Here is a 14,295-nt window from a genome sequence, read left to right on the forward strand (position 1 = left end):
CTTATTATCTGTTCCACAACAATCGTTATCAACGATTGAATAAATCGCTTCACTATGCCTTTCAATGTCGCATTCAGAAGAACCTTAAATCTCACCCTAAAAGGTTTTGGAATCACGTTAATGAACAAAGAAAGGAATCAGGGTTACGTAATCATATGTCGCTCGACACTCTGCAAGCATCGACCCCGCGTGATATCTGTGATCTCTTTGGCAAACACTTCAGCAGCGTTTTCTGTGAAGAAAATCTGGCTAGTAGTAACATCTTCGAAGCTGCCAACAATGTTCCTTTACGCCCCCTTCCCTTTGGTCCCCATCCCATTATTACCATAGATATGGTAAAAGCTTCCTTAACTGAACTGAAAAGATCATCAGGCGCTGGACCTGATGGAATCCCCTCCATTATTCTTAAGAATTGCTCGGAAAGTCTACAGGTTCCTTTGATAATATTATTCAATATTTCCTTGCGCTCAGGAATTTTTCCAAATTCATGGAAGAAATCGTTCATCTTTTCTGTATTTAAAAAAGGTGATAAAAGCAATATATCAAATTACCGCGGAATTGCTGCATTATGTGCTGTATTTAAGCTTTTTGAAATAATCGTTTTGGACTTCATTACCCACAACTGCTCTAGCTACATAACTAAAATCGGAGACTGTAAAGCTGCACCTTTTCGAGCTAACTCGGGTGTACCTCAAGGCAGTCATCTTGGACCCTTTTTATTCTTACTTTATCTGAACGATTTGAACCATTCGATGCAATGCTTGAAATTATCTTTTGCCGACGATTTTAAATTGTTCCATCCTATTAAAGATCACGAAGATGCCAGATTCCTACAAAAACCGTTGGATATTTTCTCCAACTGGTGCAACCTCAATAGAATGGTATTAAACCCATCTAAATGTTCCGTGATCTCTTTTACTCGCAAACGCACAACCGTAGTATTTAACTATACTATTTCTGGAACTATCATCAATCAAGAATCGACTGCAAAGGACCTGGGAGTCCTTTTGGATTCTAAACTTAGTTTCAAACATCACGTCGAGTATATTATCTCTAAGGCTTCCAAGACACTTGGTTTTATTTTTCGAGTCACAAAGATCTTTAAAAGCATATATTGATTAAAAGCACTATATTGCGCACTGGTTCGTTCTATTCTAGAATACGCTTCTGTCGTCTGGGTCCCCTATTATCAACTGGACATCAATCGCATCGAAGCTATTCAGCGTAAATTTCTTCGCTTTGCTCTTCGTAGTCTTTCTTGGAGAGATCCCAACAACCTCCCAAGCTATCAGGAACGCTGTAAACTGATCGATCTACACCTGTTATCTGTTCGCCGAGATCTCTCCAGGGCCAATATTCATAGCAGATCTGTTGCAATCTCAAATTGATTGCCCCGAATTGTTAGGCAAACTAAATTTAAATATTCATTCTCGAAATCTTCGATCTCATCAATTCCTGAGAATTCAAATCGCTCGCACTAATTATGGCTATAATGAACCTTTCTCCAGTATGTGTCGTCTATTCAATCGATGTTCTCATGTATTTGATTTTACCCTGTCTCGCAATACCACAAAACAATTTTTTTAAACACAATCTCAAACAGTCCTTCCAACTCCAATACTTAAAGTCTACCCCTTCGAGCCCCTTCGTAATTCCATTTACTACAATATTCACTTCTCTCTTTTTCTCTCCTTTTTTCCTGCATTGCTATTATTCACCGCTCTCCGAGGGTCACTCTCTTTGATGTCCAGCATGCCGGACACCCGCCGAGTGTTTGTGACTTGGGGGTTTTCCCGCGGACCCTCACGGACAGCAGGATGCGGCCTTCAACGTCACCGTCCAGTCACTCTTGACCCTCGCCGGGAGTAATTGTACTTTAAGCCCTTAGTATTAAGCAGTATATCTGTTGGATCTTTGTAATCTGTTGATATAAAAAGATGAGGAGGTTTTATGCCTGCTGGAGAGAGAGATTGTAAATTTCAGCTCCAGCGGGCTTTTCCCTGCTCCCAAATAAAATGAAATAAAATAAATAGTGGTTACGGCAGTCGGAACGCATCGTACTGGATGTTCCGGTTAAGTTTCGAAAGCAGAAGGTCTAATAATTTGCCAAGAAGTTGATGTGGCAGGTGATCTGTAGGTGCCGTAAAGACCGACACCATCAACCGACAAATTTGTAAACGGGAATGTCTTCCGATCCCATGAAGGTGACACTCTGTTTTGGCCGGATCTGGCATCGTGCCATTACAAGAAACCGGTAATGGAGCGGTACGATGTCAACGATTATGAAGTGTAGGCTTCGGAAAACAGGGAAGATCTTCAAAAACGACAAGGATTTGAAGAAAGAGTTAATGAAAGTGTACAAGAAAGATGGCGCAAGTGTGGCATAGGATTTTACGGCTAGCGTTTAGCCTTGGAGAGGAGGTTAATGAAAAAATTCTAAAAACATAGCTAATATGTGATTTTTGCATTCCCTGAGAGCTTCAAAATAATCAACTTAACGTTATTTTTGAAGATAATTTTTGGACCGTAAAAAGAGTAAATGTACAATGCTTTGTTCAATCAGGTTGTCTTCTAGGATATTTATGTTTAATCACAACTCAGTATAGTTCAATTGGTAGAACAGTTCCAGTGATTGAAGAAGATTGGTAGGTTGGAGCCCTACCTACCTGGAAAAATTGTCTCACCTTGCTACATTTCCCAACTCGTTCTACTAAATTAATGAGAACTTTATACCATAACGAATGAATTGGCATAAATCTTCAGAAGTCGTGAATCATCCTACGACCTGGCAAAATTTTCATGCATTCGGCAACCCTATATCCAACATTCCCTGGTAGCATCTCTAGTCGTCGGGTTTTTTTCCTGCTTTCTTTTGCCTTCCTTTGCTACTGTTTGATTTGTACCAGCCAGTACGATGAGAAACGTTCCTGAAGCCAAACTGAACCCCCATCAGAATCGTCAGCCCTCGCACCCCACGGCGAGGGACCGCCTCTGCACCGCACTCGGGTAGGTGGTGCCGGTGTTCCACAGCCCGGAGCAGAGTGACGAGCTTGACTGGCTCTTGCATTCGTCTGCATATGAGTATGTGTGTATGTGTGTATGTGAGTGCCAGCCAAGTCACAGCCCTCCAACTGCAAGCAAAGAAGCAGAACATACCGAAGGGCTAATGCACCGTTTGTTTGCGAGTAGTTCCATGCAATTATTGGTAAATTGCAAATTTACACAATTAGCATGATGAATGGCTTCCCTCGCTTGGAGCCGGGCTCGGGCTCGGTCTCGGGCTCCGGTGGCAGGCAAACAAATCGAAGGAAATGAAGATAACTGCCGCATAAATATAAGGCAGGCGATTGTTATCTTAGGACTTGGCTTCGTTTCGTCGCCCCTTTTGTCGTGTCGTCATCGTCGTCGTCTCCGGGTACGTGTTGTGTAAATGCGGTTAGCACTTATGCAAAATCCACATTCTCGAGAATCCGTCCCGCGTGGGCGGCTGACTTTGCCGCTTGGTTTCTTTCTCCGTCCTCCGACACATTTGGCGACCGATTTCTTTGGAGGGGTTTTGGGAGGTGGGTGAAGATTAGACTTAACTGCCTGGTTGCTTTACTTTGCTTCACTTTACTTCTACTGGAGTAAGAAAGTAACATCTTTTCAAGTGTCCATTCCTGGGCGACGCACGGTACTTCGGCGGTCGCTCGCTTCTGCTTCCGTCGGGCCATTAATGGAGTCCCCGTAAAACGGCATGCGGCTTTCAGACACACACCGAACAAATGGAAGCAACCGCAGGAAGCACTCAACAATTTGACATAAGATTAGGTTGTACTTATGTGGCTGAGATTTCTGCTAAATTGGCTTCTGGATTACAACAAAGACGGTTATCATATTTCTTCGTTTCATGCATTTGAACACCAGGCACAGTGGTGCGCACCTTCCGAAAACTGTCTGCCGACTTCGAACATGTTGAAATGATCTTGCCTCAATGTGGCAATTTGAAGATCGGTACAATTTTGTCTTTTGTTTTGTTTTTCACAAGACTCACAAATTATAGACATTGAGCACATTGTCAGCACCCTCTTAGAGGTGACGGAGGAGATCAAACAAAAGTACTTATCGGATAGACATGACGATTACCAAATTTAGATAATTATATATAAATAGGGTGAGCGGATCTGAAACAATCCCGGGTTGGCGGTTCGATGCATAGGACGCTGGTCCTACAAGCCAGTTGTCGTATGTTCGAGCCCCGACCTGGAAGGATTCTTAGTGTCAGTAGGATCCATAGTACTAGCCATGCAATGATTCTGTACACTAAGAATCGGCTTCGAAGTCTGTTGAAACCGAGTTTAGAATTAAGGATTTGAGTGAAAGGCGAATTATATTCTATACTCTTTACTCTTCACATTCTTTTATACGGCTCGTCTTCGAGTTATATTTGCCTGGACAGTCTACGTTAAACTGCTGACGCAGTGTAACATCTCAATAGAAATCGCTGATAAACCTTGAACTCTACTGTAGGTAACACCATATGCACCCAAACCTCCGTTTACGTAAACTTTTTTTACGAACCTACTTCGTAAAAAGAAGATTTTGCATACAAAGAAAATCGTTTCCGGCTCATTTACATTCCATGGAAATTACTACAAAATGGGTATTTTCGAAACGGGTTTGATGAGTAACATACGTGTTGGAAAACGATGTTTGAGGTGGTTCTGAATTCCAAGATGGCAGCTTCCGGTATATTGGCATTCCTCAAAACCCTTACAATAACGAGTTTTATGAGGAGATATCGGGAGCGATGTTTGAAGTGGTTCTGAGTTCTGCTTTAGTTCCAAATATGAAGAATTTTTCTTTATTTGGGGTACTTGTTCAGCGATTTCAATAGCCTTGATAGTCTGATTTGACTGGTATTGTACTATTTATTTTACTCACTCCGGCTATGATTTAGATCTGCCGCAGATATCATACTACTGATTCAAAAATGTAAATGTCTACTCAGGAAAACCGTTTCGAAAATATGCATATTGTGAAGATATTCAAAAGGGTTTTTAAGGAATACCAATAAACCGGAAGTCGCCATCATGGAACTAAGAACCACCTCAAACATCGTTTTCTGACATCTACTCATCAATCCCGTTCCGAAAATATCCATATTCTGATGGATTGTAACGAATATCGATGAACCGGAAGTCGCCATCTTGGAAATTGATGCGACCTAGAACATCTTTTTTCTGTAAATACTAATAATTTTTGTTCCATAGTTATTAATTATATTATGCATATCCAATAATATATATTACATAGGGAAAACTTTTTTACGTTCAAAAATCCAAATAACGTAAACTTTTTTTATCACGTCATAATTCGATTTACGAAGTCCCGATTATTACGTAAATGGAGGTTTGAGTGTATTTCATTTTTTGCTTTTTAAGTTTTATTGCTCAATCTTTTCAGTTCCTCGTTTACCCTCTACTCTCCATTATTTTCTCTTTCCTTATCATTCTGTACACTTCATTATTCACCTTTCATTTTTCATTACTTTTTCCTCTTACTCTATTCTATTCATTCTCAACCATTCACTAATCACTGTTACTTACTTCTAATTAATTACTATTTACTCTAAATTTTTGCCTTTCTCTAAAGAAAGCTAATAGAATTGCTGAAAAAAAAAACGACTTTCGAACGGAGCCTCGAAGATCTCTAGTATTATATACCAATCGATTCAGCTCGACGAGACTGCAAAATGTTTGTGTATGTGTTTGTATGTGAATGCACCTTTCATAGAATATTATAACCGCTCAAATTTCTCAAAGATGCCTGAATCAACTAGAAAAAAATTTGGCTTGATCAAGTTTAAAGATCAATAGGCTGTCAATTCCGGTTCCGGAGATATAATGGTATAAATGACGAAACCGACATTACACTTTTTTTTTCTTCTTACCGCTCAAATTTCTCGGAGATGGCTGAACCGGATTCAACAGGCTTAAACTCGTTTGAAAGCTTCTATTGTGTGATTGATCAAGCTCGAAGATCAAATGGTAAATATAGGAAAATGATGAATAAAAAATCACGGAATGAAGAAAAAGCATAAAAAATTAAGAGTAAAGAAAGGGAAAAATCAGAAAAGAAACAGGTAACGAATCAGTACTAAAAAGTAAAAAATGAAGAGAACAATGCATGGTCAAAATAGTGAAGCAAGTAGTATGAAAAATTGAGAGTTAAATATAAACGCCAAAGAATAAAGTTATGTGTATGGAATGGAGTTTCAACAGTATAGAATGAAGATTTCAAAGATAAGAAAGCAGAATAAGGAGTAAAGAATGAAGTACAAGGAGCAAAAATGTTGACAAAATAGTATAGAAATAAGAGTGAGAATAATGTATAAAAAATAATTCGTAACTAATGAAGAATAAAGAATGTAAAGTAAGTCACAGTTTTCTGTGAGAAGTGAAACGTAAACTGCAAAGAAAAATATGACGAAGCTGCAACATTGTATAAAATCAGCCGTTATAATGGCTCTAAATGTTATCTAAAAAACTATTAAGATTACTTCTTTGGAAATCGAAGGTAAAAATCATCAGTTTAGTGAAAATCCAAAATAATTTGATTTGCTTCGTGCACTTCGCTGTGAGAAAATCGATCAACTATCAATTCGAATTCAACTTATTATCGTGTCGGTTTTATTCATATTCACGACATCCAATTATGTCTCTGACATTACACACCCGTACTTTTTTTTCAACTTATTATAAATGTTCTTCTTACTTTTTTCTCCGTTTGCTACTCTTTTGCTCATTAAGTACTAATGTTTAAGATTTTTTTAAACTTATTATAAATGTTCTTTTTTTTCTCTCTGTTCACTACTTTTCTTCCCATTCAGTATATTTTTAAGTTTTATTTTCAACTTATTGTAAATGTTCTTCTTATTTTCATTTCCGTTTGCTTCTCTTCGTTCCATTCAATATTTTTGTTTAAGCTTTTTTTTCAACTTATTATAAATGTTCCTCTTATTTTTCTTTCTGTTTACTAGTTTTCTTCCCATCCAGTATTTTTTTTACTTTTATTTTCAACTTATTATAAATGTTCTTCTTATTTTTTTCTTCGTTTGTTACTCTTCTTCCCATTCAGTTATAATGTTTAAGCTTTTTTTTCAACTTATAATAAATGTTCTTCTTATTTTTCTCTCTGTTTACTACTTATCTTCCCATCCAGTATTTATTTTACTTTTAATTTAATCTTATTGTAAATGTTCTTCTTATTTTCTTTTCCGTTTTCTTCTCTTCTTTCCGTTCAATATTTTTGTTTAAGCTTTTTTATCAACTATTTGCAAAAAAAACCGGAATGTATTAGAGCTTTTTTTCAAATTATTATAAATGTTCTTCTTATTTTTTTCTTCGTTTGCTACTCTTCTTCCCATTCAGTATTTTTGTTTAAGCTTTTTTCAACTTATTATTAATGTTCTTCTTATGTTTTTCTCTGTTTGCTACTTTTCTTCCCATCCAGTATTTTTTTTTACTTTTATTTTCATCTTATTGTAAATGTTCTTCTTATTTTCGTTTCCGTTTGCTTCTCTTCGTTCCATTCAATATTTTTGTTTAAGCCTTTTTTTCAACTTATTATAAATGTTCCTCTTATTTTTCTCTCTGTTCACTACTTTTCTTCCCATCCAGTATTGTTTTTTTACTTTTATTTTCATCTTATTGTAAATGTTCTTCTTATTTTCGTTTCCGTTTGCTTCTCTTCGTTCCATTCAATATTTTTGTTTTAGCTTTTTTTTCAACTTATTATAAATGTTCCTCTTATTTTTCTTTCTGTCTACTAGTTTTCTTCCCATCCAGTATTTTTTTTACTTTTATTTTCAACTTATTATAAATGTTCTTCTTATTTTTTTCTTCGTTTGTTACTCTTCTTCCCATTCAGTTATAATGTTTAAGCTTTTTTTTCAACTTATTATAAATGTTCTTCTTATTTTTCTCTCTGTTTACTACTTATCTTCCCATCCAGTATTTATTTTACTTTTAATTTCATCTTATTGTAAATGTTCTTCTTATTTTCTTTTCCGTTTTCTTCTCTTCTTTCCGTTCAATATTTTTGTTTAAGCTTTTTTATCAACTATTTGCAAAAAAAACCGGAATGTATTAGAGCTTTTTTTCAAATTATTATAAATGTTCTTCTTATTTTTTTCTTCGTTTGCTACTCTTCTTCCCATTCAGTATTTTTGTTTAAGCTTTTTTCAACTTATTATTAATGTTCCTCTTATTTTTCTCTCTGTTCACTACTTTTCTTCCCATCCAGTATTGTTTTTTTACTTTTATTTTCATCTTATTGTAAATGTTCTTCTTATTTTCGTTTCCGTTTGCTTCTCTTCGTTCCATTCAATATTTTTGTTTTAGCTTTTTTTTCAACTTATTATAAATGTTCCTCTTATTTTTCTCTCTGTTCACTACTTTTCTTCCCATCCAGTATTGTTTTTTTATTTTTATTTTCATCTTATTGTAAATGTTCTTCTTATTTTGGTTTCCGTTTGCTTCTCTTCGTTCCATTCAATATTTTTGTTTAAGCTTTTTTTTCAACTTCTTATAAATGTTCCTCTTATTTTTCTCTCTGTTTACTAGCTTTCTTTCCATCCAGTATATTTTTTTTAATTTTATTTTCATCTTATTGTAAATGTTCTTCTTATTTTCATTTCCGTTAGCTTCTCTTCTTTCCGTTCAATATTTTTGTTTAAGCTTTTTTTCAACTATTTGCATAAAAAACCGGAATGTATAAGAGCTTTTTTTCAACTTGTTATAAATGTTCCTCTTATTTTTCTCTCTGTTTACTACTTTTCTTCCCATCCAGTATTTTTTTTTACTTTTATTTTCATCTTATTGTAAATGTTCTTCTTATTTTCGTTTCCGTTTGCTTCTCTTCGTTCCATTCAATATTTTTGTTTAAGCTTTTTTTTTCAACTTCTTATAAATGTTCCTCTTATTTTTCTCTCTGTTTACTAGCTTTCTTTCCATCCAGTATTTTTTTTTACTTTTATTTTCATATTATTGTAAATGTTCTTCTTATTTTCATTTCCGTTAGCTTCTCTTCTTTCCGTTCAATATTTTTGTTTAAGCTTTTTTTCAACTATTTGCATAAAAAACCGGAAAGTATAAAAGCTTTTTTTCAACTTATTTTAAATATTCTTCTTATTTTTCTCTCTGTTTACTAGTTTTCTTCCCACCCAGGATTTTTTTTACTTTTATTTTCTTTTTATTGTAAATGTTCTTCTTATTTTCATTTCCGTTTGCTTCTCTTCTTTCCATTCAATATTTTTGTTTAAGCTGTTTTTCAACTTATTATAAATGTTCTTCTTATTTTTTTCTCTGTTCGGTACTCTTCTTCCCATTAAATATTAATGCTTAAGATTTTTTGCAACTTATTATAAATGTTCTTTTTTTCTCTCTGTTTACTATTTTTCTTCAAATTCAGTATATTTTTAACTTTTATTTTCAACTTATTGTAAATGTTTTTTCTTATTTTCGTTTCCGTTTGCTTCTCTTCTTTTCATTCAATATTTTTGTTTTAAGCTTTTTTCCAACTTATTGTAAATGTTCTTCTTATTTTCTTCTCCGTTTGGTACTCTTCTTCCCATTGAGTATTTATATTTAAGCTTTTTTCAACTTATTACAAATGTTCTTTTTTTCTCTGTGTTTACTACTTTTCTTCAAATTCAGTATATTTTTAACTTTTATTTTCAACTTATTGTAAATATTTTTTCTTATTTTCGTTTCCGTTTGCTTCTCTTCTTTCCATTCAATATTTTTGTTTAAGCTTTTTTTCAACTTATTATAAATGTTCTTCTTATTTTCCTCTCTGTTCACTACTTTTCTTCCCATCCAGTATTGTTTTTTTTACTTTTATTTTCATCTTATTGTAAATGTTCTTCTTATTTTCATTTCCGTTTGCTTCTCTTCTTTCCATTCAATATTTTTGTTTAAGCTTTTTTTCAACTATTTGCAAAAAAAAACCGGAATGTATTAGAGCTTTTTTTCAAATTATTATAAATGTTCTTCTTATTTTTTTCTTCGTTCGCTACTCTTCTTCCCATTCAGTATTTTTGTTTAAGCTTTTTTCAACTTATTATTAATGTTCTTCTTATGTTTTTCTTTGTTTGCTACTTTTCTTCCCATCCAGTATTTTTTTTTACTTTTATTTTCATCTTATTGTAAATGTTCTTCTTATTTTCGTTTCCGTTTGCTTCTCTTCGTTCCATTCAATATTTTTGTTTAAGCTTTTTTTTCGACTTATTATAAATGTTCCTCTTATTTTTCTCTCTGTTCACTACTTTTCTTCCCATCCAGTATTGTTTTTTTACTTTTATTTTCATCTTATTGTAAATGTTCTTCTTATTTTCATTTCCGTTTGCTTCTCTTCTTTCCGTTCAATATGTTTGTTTAAACTTTTTTTCAACTATTTGCATAAAAAACCGGAATGTATAAGAGCTTTTTTTCAACTTGTTATAAATGTTCTTCTTATTTTTTCCTCTGTTTACTACTTTTCTTCCCATCCAGTATTTTTTTTTTTACTTTTATTTTCATCTTATTGTAAATGTTCTTCTTATTTTCGTTTCCGTTTGCTTCTCTTCGTTCCATTCAATATTTTTGTTTAAGCTTTTTTTTTCAACTTCTTATAAATGTTCCTCTTATTTTTCTCTCTGTTTACTAGCTTTCTTTCCATCCAGTATTTTTTTTTACTTTTATTTTTATATTATTGTAAATGTTCTTCTTATTTTTTTCTTCGTTTGTTACTCTTCTTCCCATTCAGTTATAATGTTTAAGCTTTTTTTTCAACTTATTATAAATGTTCTTCTTATTTTTCTCTCTGTTTACTACTTATCTTCCCATCCAGTATTTATTTTACTTTTAATTTCATCTTATTGTAAATGTTCTTCTTATTTTCTTTTCCGTTTTCTTCTCTTCTTTCCGTTCAATATTTTTGTTTAAGCTTTTTTATCAACTATTTGCAAAAAAAACCGGAATGTATTAGAGCTTTTTTTCAAATTATTATAAATGTTCTTCTTATTTTTTTCTTCGTTTGCTACTCTTCTTCCCATTCAGTATTTTTGTTTAAGCTTTTTTCAACTTATTATTAATGTTCTTCTTATGTTTTTCTCTGTTTGCTACTTTTCTTCCCATCCAGTATTTTTTTTTTTTACTTTTATTTTCATCTTATTGTAAATGTTCTTCTTATTTTCGTTTCCGTTTGCTTCTCTTCGTTCCATTCAATATTTTTGTTTAAGCTTTTTTTTCAACTTATTATAAATGTTCCTCTTATTTTTCTCTCTGTTCACTACTTTTCTTCCCATCCAGTATTGTTTTTTTACTTTTATTTTCATCTTATTGTAAATGTTCTTCTTATTTTCGTTTCCGTTTGCTTCTCTTCGTTCCATTCAATATTTTTGTTTTAGCTTTTTTTTCAACTTATTATAAATGTTCCTCTTATTTTTCTCTCTGTTCACTACTTGTCTTCCCATCCAGTATTGTTTTTTTACTTTTATTTTCATCTTATTGTAAATGTTCTTCTTATTTTGGTTTCCGTTTGCTTCTCTTCGTTCCATTCAATATTTTTGTTTAAGCTTTTTTTTTCAACTTCTTATAAATGTTCCTCTTATTTTTCTCTCTGTTTACTAGCTTTCTTTCCATCCAGTATATTTTTTTTAATTTTATTTTCATCTTATTGTAAATGTTCTTCTTATTTTCATTTCCGTTAGCTTCTCTTCTTTCCGTTCAATATTTTTGTTTAAGCTTTTTTTCAACTATTTGCATAAAAAACCGGAATGTATAAGAGCTTTTTTTCAACTTGTTATAAATGTTCTTCTTATTTTTCTCTCTGTTTACTACTTTTCTTCCCATCCAGTATTTTTTTTTACTTTTATTTTCATCTTATTGTAAATGTTCTTCTTATTTTCGTTTCCGTTTGCTTCTCTTCGTTCCATTCAATATTTTTGTTTAAGCTTTTTTTTTCAACTTCCTATAAATGTTCCTCTTATTTTTCTCTCTGTTTACTAGCTTTCTTTCCATCCAGTATTTTTTTTTACTTTTATTTTCATATTATTGTAAATGTTCTTCTTATTTTCATTTCCGTTAGCTTCTCTTCTTTCCGTTCAATATTTTTGTTTAAGCTTTTTTTCAACTATTTGCATAAAAAACCGGAATGTATAAAAGCTTTTTTTCAACTTATTTTAAATATTCTTCTTATTTTTCTCTCTGTTTACTAAGTTTCTTCCCACCCAGGATTTTTTTTACTTTTATTTTCTTTTTATTGTAAATGTTCTTCTTATTTTCATTTCCGTTTGCTTCTCTTCTTTCCATTCAATATTTTTGTTTAAGCTGTTTTTCAACTTATTATAAATGTTCTTCTTATTTTTTTCTCTGTTCGGTACTCTTCTTCCCATTAAATATTGATGCTTAAGATTTTTTGCAACTTATTATAAATGTTCTTTTTTTCTCTCTGTTTACTATTTTTCTTCAAATTCAGTTTATTTTTAACTTTTATTTTCAACTTATTGTAAATGTTTTTTCTTATTTTCGTTTCCGTTTGCTTCTCTTCTTTTCATTCAATATTTTTGTTTAAGCTTTTTTCCAACTTATTGTAAATGTTCTTCTTATTTTCTTCTCCGTTTGCTACTCTTCTTCCCATTGAGTATTTATATTTAAGCTTTTTTCAACTTATTACAAATGTTCTTTTTTTCTCTGTGCTTACTACTTTTCTTCAAATTCAGTATATTTTTAACTTTTATTTTCAACTTATTGTAAATATTTTTTCTTATTTTCGTTTCCGTTTGCTTCTCTTCTTTCCATTCAATATTTTTGTTTAAGCTTTTTTTCAACTTATTATAAATGTTCTTCTTATTTTCCTCTCTGTTCACTACTTTTCTTCCCATCCAGTATTGTTTTTTTTACTTTTATTTTCATCTTATTGTAAATGTTCTTCTTATTTTCATTTCCGTTTGCTTCTCTTCTTTCCATTCAATATTTTTGTTTAAGCTTTTTTTCAACTATTTGCAAAAAAAAACCGGAATGTATTAGAGCTTTTTTTCAAATTATTATAAATGTTCTTCTTATTTTTTTCTTCGTTTGCTACTCTTCTTCCCATTCAGTATTTTTGTTTAAGCTTTTTTCAACTTATTATTAATGTTCTTCTTATGTTTTTCTTTGTTTGTTACTTTTCTTCCCATCCAGTATTTTTTTTTACTTTTATTTTCATCTTATTGTAAATGTTCTTCTTATTTTCGTTTCCGTTTGCTTCTCTTCGTTCCATTCAATATTTTTGTTTAAGCTTTTTTTTCGACTTATTATAAATGTTCCTCTTATTTTTCTCTCTGTTCACTACTTTTCTTCCCATCCAGTATTGTTTTTTTTACTTTTATTTTCATCTTATTGTAAATGTTCTTCTTATTTTCATTTCCGTTTGCTTCTCTTCTTTCCGTTCAATATTTTTGTTTAAACTTTTTTTCAACTATTTGCATAAAAAACCGGAATGTATAAGAGCTTTTTTTCAACTTGTAATAAATGTTCTTCTTATTTTTTCCTCTGTTTACTACTTTTCTTCCCATCCAGTATTTTTTTTTTTTACTTTTATTTTCATCTTATTGTAAATGTTCTTTTTATTTTCGTTTCCGTTTGCTTCTCTTCGTTCCATTCAATATTTTTGTTTAAGCTTTTTTTTTCAACTTCTTATAAATGTTCCTCTTATTTTTCTCTCTGTTTACTAGCTTTCTTTCCATTCAGTATTTCTTTTTACTTTTATTTTCATCTTATTGTAAATGTTCTTCTTATTTTCATTTCCGTTAGCTTCTCTTCTTTCCGTTCAATATTTTTGTTTAAGCTTTTTTTCAACTATTTGCATAAAAAACCGGAATGTATAAAAGCTTTTTTTCAACTTATTATAAATATTCTTCTTTTTCTTCTCTCTGTTTACTAGTTTTCTTCCCACCCAGAATTTTTTTTACTTTTATTTTCTTCTTATTGTAAATGTTCTTCTTATTTTCATTTCCGTTTGCTTCTCTTCTTTCCATTCAATATTTTTGTTTAAGCTGTTTTTCAACTTATTATAAACGTTCTTCTTATTTTTTTCTCTGTTCGGTACTCTTCTTCCCATTAAATATTAATGCTTAAGATTTTTTGCAACTTATTATAAATGTTCTTTTTTTCTCTGTGTTTACTACTTTTCTTCAAATTCAGTATATTTTTAACTTTTATTTTCAACTTATTGTAAATATTTTTTCTTATTTTCGTTTCCGTTTGCTTCTCTTCTTTCCATTCAATATTT

At 31.8% G+C, this 14,295-nt stretch overlaps 1 protein-coding gene across 4 annotated transcripts in view; it reads left to right on the forward strand.

Annotated features, from left to right (window-relative positions):
* Nucleotides 1–14,295, forward strand: part of LOC131432983 (uncharacterized) — a 701,653-nt gene that overhangs the window by 251,392 nt on the left and 435,966 nt on the right. The window lies entirely within an intron of this gene.

This window comes from Malaya genurostris, chromosome 2 (assembly GCF_030247185.1).
Source record: "Malaya genurostris strain Urasoe2022 chromosome 2, Malgen_1.1, whole genome shotgun sequence".
NCBI classification, from domain to species: Eukaryota; Metazoa; Arthropoda; class Insecta; order Diptera; family Culicidae; genus Malaya; species Malaya genurostris.